This window comes from Bos grunniens, chromosome 7 (assembly GCF_055505025.1).
Source record: "Bos grunniens cultivar Pamir isolate PY7600 chromosome 7, Bosgru_T2T1.0, whole genome shotgun sequence".
Taxonomy (NCBI): domain Eukaryota; kingdom Metazoa; phylum Chordata; class Mammalia; order Artiodactyla; family Bovidae; genus Bos; species Bos grunniens.
The window spans coordinates 10,392,079-10,400,235 of NC_141171.1; the positions used below are offsets into that span (position 1 = coordinate 10,392,079).

The following is an 8,157-nucleotide window of genomic DNA, read 5'->3' on the forward strand; positions in this document are numbered from 1 at the left end:
ATTTTTCTAGACATTTTTCCATTTTTTCTAGATTATCCAACTTGACATATGATTGCTCATAAAAGTCTCTCATATCCTTACATTTCTCTAGTATCAGTTGTAAAATCTCCTCTTTCATTTTTGAATTTATTTATGTGAGTTCTGGACATTTCTTCTGCCAGGTACACACTTCCACACACAGCCTTTCATTTCTCTCCTCTTACATGAAATTACGGCTCAAATGTCACCTTGCTTTCAGGTCTTGCCTAAATACCCATGACAAAGTGAATGCACTATTCACTGTCTCCTTTATAGCTGCTCTAGATTTATTTATACCACTTGTTGCCATCTGTAAGTATTGTATAATGGTATTAATGGCTTACATATTTTTATCCATCATTGAACTGTAGGTACTTTTGCTCTTCAGGACCTTTGAAGAAATTGCCTAGATAGTAACTATTAATGAATCATGGTCAGACCTCAATTTACATTCCTGAAATCATGAAGAATTTTTCATTAAAAGTGTAGAATACATAACTTCTTGGGGGGTAAAGTTGATTGGAACAAAAATTTCAAGTCACAGGTTGCAGAGGGAAAACACTAAATCAGATCTGCACACAGAATATTAAAATTAGTTTCTTGATGGCCAAGCATAAGGCCAATTTTAATTATATATTCCATTCAAGTTTGTGTGAATATTTGTAATATCATTTTTTTCTTTCCTAGTGGTTACTTCAAACACATGGAAGCAGGCAATGATACAAAAATTTCAGAATTTATTCTCCTGGGATTCTCAGAGGAGCCAGAGCTACAGCCCCTCATATTTGGACTTTTCCTCTCCATGTACCTGATCACCGTCTTTGGAAACCTGCTCATCATCCTGGCTATCAGCTCAGACTCTCACCTCCACACCCCCATGTATTTCTTCCTCTCCAACCTGTCCTTTGTACACATCTGTTTCATCTCTACCACTGTCCCAAAGATGTTGTGGAACATCCAGACCCAGAGCAAAGTTATAACCTATGAAGGCTGCATCACACAAATTTATTTTTTCCTACTCTCTGCAGTGTTGGACATCTTCCTCCTGACAGTGATGGCCTATGACTGCTTTGTGGCCATCTGTCACCTGCTGCACTACACAATCATCATGAATCCCCGGATCTGTGGACTACTGGTTTTGGTGTCTTGGATCATGTGTATTCTGAATTCCTTGTTACAAAGTTTAATGATGTTGCAGCTTTCCTTTTGCACTAATGTGGAAATCCCCCACTTTTTTGTGACCTTAGTCAGATGACCCAACTTGCCTGTTCTGACAACTTTCTTAATTACATGGTGATTTATTTTACAACTGTCCTGCTAGATAGTGGTGCCCTGACTGGTATCCTTTACTCTTACTCAAAGATTGTTTCCTCCATACGTAGAATCACATCAACTCAAGAGAAGTATAAAGCATTTTCCACCTGTGCATCTCACCTCTCAGTTGTCTCCTTATTTTTTTCTACAAGCCTAAGAGTGACTTTAGCTCTGCTGCTACCCACAGCTCACACTCAAGTGCAACAGCCGCGGTGATGTACACTGTGGTCACACCCATGCTGAATCCCTTCATCTACAGTCTGAGAAATAAAGACATAAAAGGGGCTCTGAAAAGACTCTTTGTGATGGTGAGTCCAAAAAGACAAATAATTCTAGGTCTGGAGAAATGCCCATCATTGCAAGGCTCAACGCCTCAAGGTCAGTTGTTGTGATTCTTTAATCAGACTGTGGAAGTGAAAGTTGCTCTTTTATTTATTTCCTGAATTTTTATTTTTTCAACTATCTGGTACAGTGGAATTACCTCATTTATTAATGAGGATATGCAATGGCTTTCTTCTCTTTTTTTTCTTCCTGTTTCCTTACTTTTTTTCTCAAATTTTGATATGAAAAAGTTGAAAAATCCTATGTATTGCAAGGAACTGCCTTAATTTACTAAGAATCAGTTCAGTTCAATCCTTTGAAACCCCATGGACTGCAGCACACCAGGCTTCCCTGGCCATCACCAACTACCAGACTTTGCTCAAATTCATGTACATTGAGTCGGTGATGCCATCCAACCATCTCATTCTCTTTTGCCCCTTCTCCTCCTGCCTTCAGTCTTTCCCAGTGCAGTCTTTTCCAATGAGTCAGTTCTTTGCATCAGCTGGTCAAAGAATTGGAATTTCAGCTTCAGCATCAGTCTTTCCAATGAGTATTCAGGACTGATTTCCTTTAGGATTGACTGAGTTGATCTCCTTGCAGTCCAAGTGACCCTCAAGAGTCTTCTCCAGCACCAGAATCCAAAAGCATCAATTCTTCAGTGTTCAGCTTTCCTTATGGTCCAACTCTCACATCCATACATAGCTAGTAGAAAACCACAGCTCTGACTAGACAAGCATTTGTTAGCAAAGTAATGTCTCAGCTTTTTAATATGCTGTCTGGGTTGGTCATATCTTTTCTTCCAAGGAGCAAGCATCTTTTTACTTCATGGCTGAACTCACCATCTGCAGTGATTTTGGAGCCCCAAAAAATAAAGTCTCTATTTTCATTGTTTCCCCATCTATTTGCCATGAAGTGATGGGACCAGATGTCATGATCTTAGTTTTTTGAATGTTGAGTTTTAAGCAAGATTTTTCACTCTCTTCTTTTGCTTTAATCAAGAGGCTCTTTAGCTTCTCTTCACTTTCTGCCATAAGGGTGGTGTCATCTGCATATCTGAGGTTATTGCTATTTCTCCCAGCAATTGTGATTCTAGCTTGTGCTTCATCCAGCTGGCATTTTGCATGATGTACTTCACATAAAAGTTAAATAAGCAGGTGAAAATATAAAGCCATGATGTACTACTTTCCCAATTTGGAACCAGTCTGTTGTTCCATGTCCAGTTCTAACTGTTGCTTCCTGACTTGAATACAAATTTCTCAGAAGGCAGGTAAGGTCATCTGATATTCCCTTCTCTTTCAGAAGTTTCCACAGTTTGTTGTGATCTACACAGTCAAAGGCTCTGGTATATTCGATAAAGCAGAAGGAAATGTTTTTCTGGAACTCTCTTGCTTTTTCAGTGATCCAGCAGATGTTGGCAATTTGATCTCTGGCTCCTCTGGCTTTTCTCAATCCAGCTTGAACATCTGGAAGTTCACAGTTCACACACTGTTGAAGCCTGGCTTGGAGAATTTTGAGTATTACTTTTCTAGCATGTGATTTGAGTATTACTTTGCTAGCACGATTGTGTGGTTTGAGCATTCTTTAGCATTGCCTTTCTTTGGGACTTGAGTGAAAACTGACCTTTTCCAGTCCCGTGGCCACTGTTGAGTTTTCCAAATTTGCTGGCATATTGAGTGCAGCACTTTCACAGCATCATCTTTTAGGATTTGAAATAGCTCACCTGGAATTCCATCACCTCCATTAGCTTTGTTAAGGCCCATTTGACTTCACATTCCAGGATGTCTGGCTCTAGGTGAGTGATCACATCATCATGGTTATCTGGGTCATTAGGTTTTGGTTTTTTTTTTTGTATAGTTCTTCTGTGTATTCTTGCCACCTCTTCTTAATATCTTCTGCTTCTTTTAGGTCCATACTGTTTCTGTCCTTTATTAAGAAACATTTCTTCTCAAATGACAAATATCACCCTAGTTTACTCTGTCACTTGTTTTACTAAAAGAATCATCCATTGGAAAAATTAATTTGGAAGCTAGGCCACATTTATAATATTATAGAAGAGGAAAAACCAGAGAGTACAGTTTTTCACTTCTATGTCCATCATCCCTTTTTATATCATTCCTGAACTGGTGTTCTTGATGGTCTAGACCTTTATATAATTATGTGTTCTATAACAGTCCATTGAGTTTATTCTCCTAATGAGGATTTTGTTCTCTCATCCACATTGGCTACCAAAGTTGCTGGCAAATCTGATTATCAAATACATATCTGCCCTTATAGTCTACACAGAAGCGTGAGTGAAAGGAAAGTCACTCAGTCTTGTCTGATTCTTTGCACTCCCATGGACTATCAGGCCAGAATACTTGAGTGGGTAGCCTTTCCCTTCTCCAGAGGATCTCCCCAACCCAGGGATCAAACGCAGGGATCCCACATTGCAGGCAGATTCTTTACCATCTAAGCTACAAGGAATTGACTTAGTATGACCTTCAAGTCAGAGATGATATTGAATATAATAATGTAAACTTTATACTTTATAATATTATGCATGGCATTCATTTTCAGTCTGTACATATACCCATTAAAGTAACAAATACCTCCTTACCCATAGGTAGAGACAGTAAGGAATAGAGGTATTAGCATAATATATAGGTGGTGCTAGTGGTAAAGAACCTGCCTGCCAATGCAGGAGACAGAAGAGACCTGAGTTTGATCCCTGGATCAGGAAGATCCCCTGGACGAGGGCATGGCAACCCACTCCAGTATTCTTGACTGCAGAATCCCCGTGGACAGAGGAGCCTGGTGCCTACAATCCATAGGATTGCAAAAAATCAGACACGACTGAAGTGACTTAGCACACATGCACACATAGGAAGCATAGACTACTGAGAAGGGAGTATACAAGAATCCCATAGACTAATAAACAGGCAGTTCCTCTCCTAGACTATATGCTGGGAATCAAACAGAGACATTCACAACATCCAACAATATCACATTTATGAATGAAATTTACACACTGCAAATGAAAATAAATGTTTCAGGGTCTATATTTCAGATTCAGTTACAATTTTCTGTCTAGATAATTAATTAAAAATTAAAACATGTTTTTAATGAATCTGGCTAAAGGCTTGTCAATTTTGTTTATCTTCTTAAAGAGCAAGCTTTTAGTTTTATTAATCTTTACTATCGTTTCTTTCATTTCTTTTTCATTTTATTCCTGCTTGGATATAAAATGGTATGCATTTGAGTCAGTTCTGATGAGGTGCATGAACCTAGAACCTATTATACAGAGTGCAGTAAGTCAGAAAGAGAAAGATAAATATCATATTCTAACTGAATATAGGATATATAGAATATAGAAAAATGGTACTGAAGAATTTATTTACAGGGCAGCAATGGAGAAACAGATATAGAGAGTAGACTTATAGACATAGGGAGAGGGGAGAAGAGGGTGAGATGTATGGAAAGAGTAACATGAAACTTACACTACCATATGTAAAATTGATAGCCAAAGGGAATTTGCTGTATAGCTCAGGAAACTCAAACAGGGGCTCTGTATCAACCTAGATGGGTAGGACGGGGAGGGAGATGGAAAGGAGGTTCAAAAGGGAGGGAATATATGTATACCTATGGCTGATTCATGTTGAGGTTTGACATAAAACAACAAAATTCTGTAAAGCAATTATCCTTCAATAAAAAAAATTAAAAATATGCTTTTAAATTATAAAAAAAAAACTTTTAAATAGTGTGGAACACTGGTTTCATTGCAAAGGGCAATTTATTCATTAAGGTGAAAGACTGATAAAACTGTTTTTTTGTTTTCTTATTGAATTATCTTACAATTTCTGCTTGAAAACTTTCAGCAATGCCTACAACTATGATTTTTCCCATTTTTCTAAATAAAAAATCTCATTCATTCTAAATGTTGCCATAAAATGAGCAGTGAACAAGTGATAGCATGCACTGTATATCTCCCATATGATGTGGTAGAATTTCCTCAACTTTCATGATTAAAACTGACTCATAAAAGAACTTGAATTTCTGCCTACTTATAAGGTTCAGAGTCAACAGTTTTTGTGTACAATTATGTATGCGCTTGCAAGCTCTCCTTGGAACATCAATTAAGTCACTTTTTTTTTTTTTTTATTCTTCCAATTTTATTTTATTTTTAAACTTTACATAATTGTATTAGTTTTGCCAAATATCAAAATGAATCCGCCACAGGTATACATGTGTTCCCCATCCCGAACCCTCCTCCCTCCTCCCTCCCCATACCATCCCTCTGGGCCGTCCCAGTGCACCAGCCCCAAGCATCCAGCATCATGCATCGAACCTGGACTGGCAACTCGTTTCCTACATGATATTTTACATGTTTCATTGCCATTCTCCCAAATCTTCCCACCCTCTCCCTCTCCCACAGAGTCCATAAGACTGTTCTATACATCAGTGTCTCTTTTGCTGTCTCGTACACCGGGTAATTGTTACCATCTTTCTAAATTCCATATATGTGCGTTAGTATACTGTATTTATGTTTTTCCTTCTGGCTTACTTCACTCTGTATAATAGGCTCCAGTTTCATCCACCTCATTAGAACTGATTCAAATGTATTCTTTTTAATGGCTGAGTAATACTCCATTGTGTATATGTACCACTGCTTTCTTATCCATTCATCTGCTGATGGACATCTAGGTTGCTTCCATGTCTTGGCTATTATAAACAGTGCTGCGATGAACATTGGGGTACACGTGTCTCTTTCCCTTCTGGTTTCCTCAGTGTGTATGCCCAGCAGTGGGGTTGCTGGATCATAAGGCAGTTCTATTTCCAGTTTTTTAAGGAATCTCCACACTGTTCTCCATAGTGGCTGTACTAGTTTGCATTCCCACCAACAGTGTAAGAGGGTTCCCTTTTCTCCACACCCTCTCTAGCATTTATTGCTTGTAGACTTTTGGATCGCAGCCATTCTGACTGGTGTGAAATGGTACCTCATAGTGGTTTTGATTTGCATTTCTCTGATAATGAGTGATGTTGAGCATCTTTTCATGTGTTTGTTAGCCATCTGTATGTCTTTTTTGGAGAAATGTCTATTTAGTTCTTTGGCCCATTTTTTGATTGGGTCGTTTATTTTTCTGGAGTTGAGCTGTAGGAGTTGCTTGTATATTTTTGAGATTAGTTGTTTGTCGGTTGCTTCATTTGCTATTATTTTCTCCCATTCTGAAGGCTGTCTTTTCACCTTGCTAATAGTTTCCTTTGATGTGCAGAAGCTTTTAAGGTTAATTAGGTCCCATTTGTTTATTTTTGCTTTTATTTCCAATATTCTGGGAGGTGGGTCATAGAGGATCCTGCTGTGATGTATGTCGGAGAGTGTTTTGCCTATGTTCTCCTCTAGGAGTTTTATAGTTTCTGGTCTTACGTTTAGATCTTTAATCCATTTTGAGTTTATTTTTGTGTATGGTGTTAGAAAGTGGTCCAGTTTCATTCTTTTACAAGTGGTTGACCAGATTTCCCAGCACCACTTGTTAAAGAGATTGTCTTTAATCCATTGTATATTCTTGCCTCCTTTGTCGAAGATAAGGTGTCCATATGTGCGTGGATTTATCTCTGGGCTTTCTATTTTATTCCATTGATCAATAATTCTGTCTTTGTGCCAGTACCATACTGTCTTGATAACTGTGGCTTTGTAGTAGAGCCTGAAGTCAGGTAGGTTGATTCCTCCCGTTCCATTCTTCTTTCTCAAGATCGCTTTGGCTATTCGAGGTTTTTTGTATTTCCATACAAATTGTGAAATTATTTGTTCTAGCTCTGTGAAGAATACTGTTGGTAGCTTGATAGGGATTGCGTTGAATCTATAAATTGCTTTGGGTAGTATACTCATTTTCACTATATTGATTCTTCCAATCCATGAACATGGTATATTTCTCCATCTATTAGCATCCTCTTTGATTTCTTTCACCAGTGTTTTATAGTTTTCTATATATAGGTCTTTAGTTTCTTTAGGTAGATATATTCCTAAGTATTTTATTCTTTCCGTTGCAATGGTGAATGGAATTGTTTCCTTAATTTCTCTTTCTGTTTTCTCATTATTAGTGTATAGGAATGCCAGGGATTTCTGTGTGTTGATTTTATATCCTGCAACTTTACTGTAGTCATTGATTATTTCTAGTAATTTTCTGGTGGAGTCTTTAGGGTTTTATATGTAGAGGATCATGTCATCTGCAAATAGTGAGAGTTTTACTTCTTCTTTTCCAATTTGGATTCCTTTTATTTCTTTTTCTGCTCTGATTGCTGTGGCCAAAACTTCCAAAACTATGTTGAATAGTAATGGTGAAAGTGGGCACCCTTGTCTTGTTCCTGACTTTAGAGGAAATGCTTTCAATTTTTCACCATTGAGGATAATGTTTGCAGTGGGTTTGTCATATATAGCTTTTATTATGTTGAGGTATGTTCCTTCTATTCCTGCTTTCTGGAGTTTTTATCATAAATGGATGTTGAATTTTGTCAAAGGCTTTCTCTGCA

The 8,157-nt window shown here is 37.8% G+C and overlaps 1 pseudogene; it reads left to right on the forward strand.

Annotated features, from left to right (window-relative positions):
- Window positions 1-721: 721 nt before the first annotated feature.
- On the forward strand, window positions 722-1,724 carry LOC147368345 (putative olfactory receptor 7A2; annotated as a pseudogene).
- The last annotated feature ends 6,433 nt before the right edge of the window (window positions 1,725-8,157 follow it).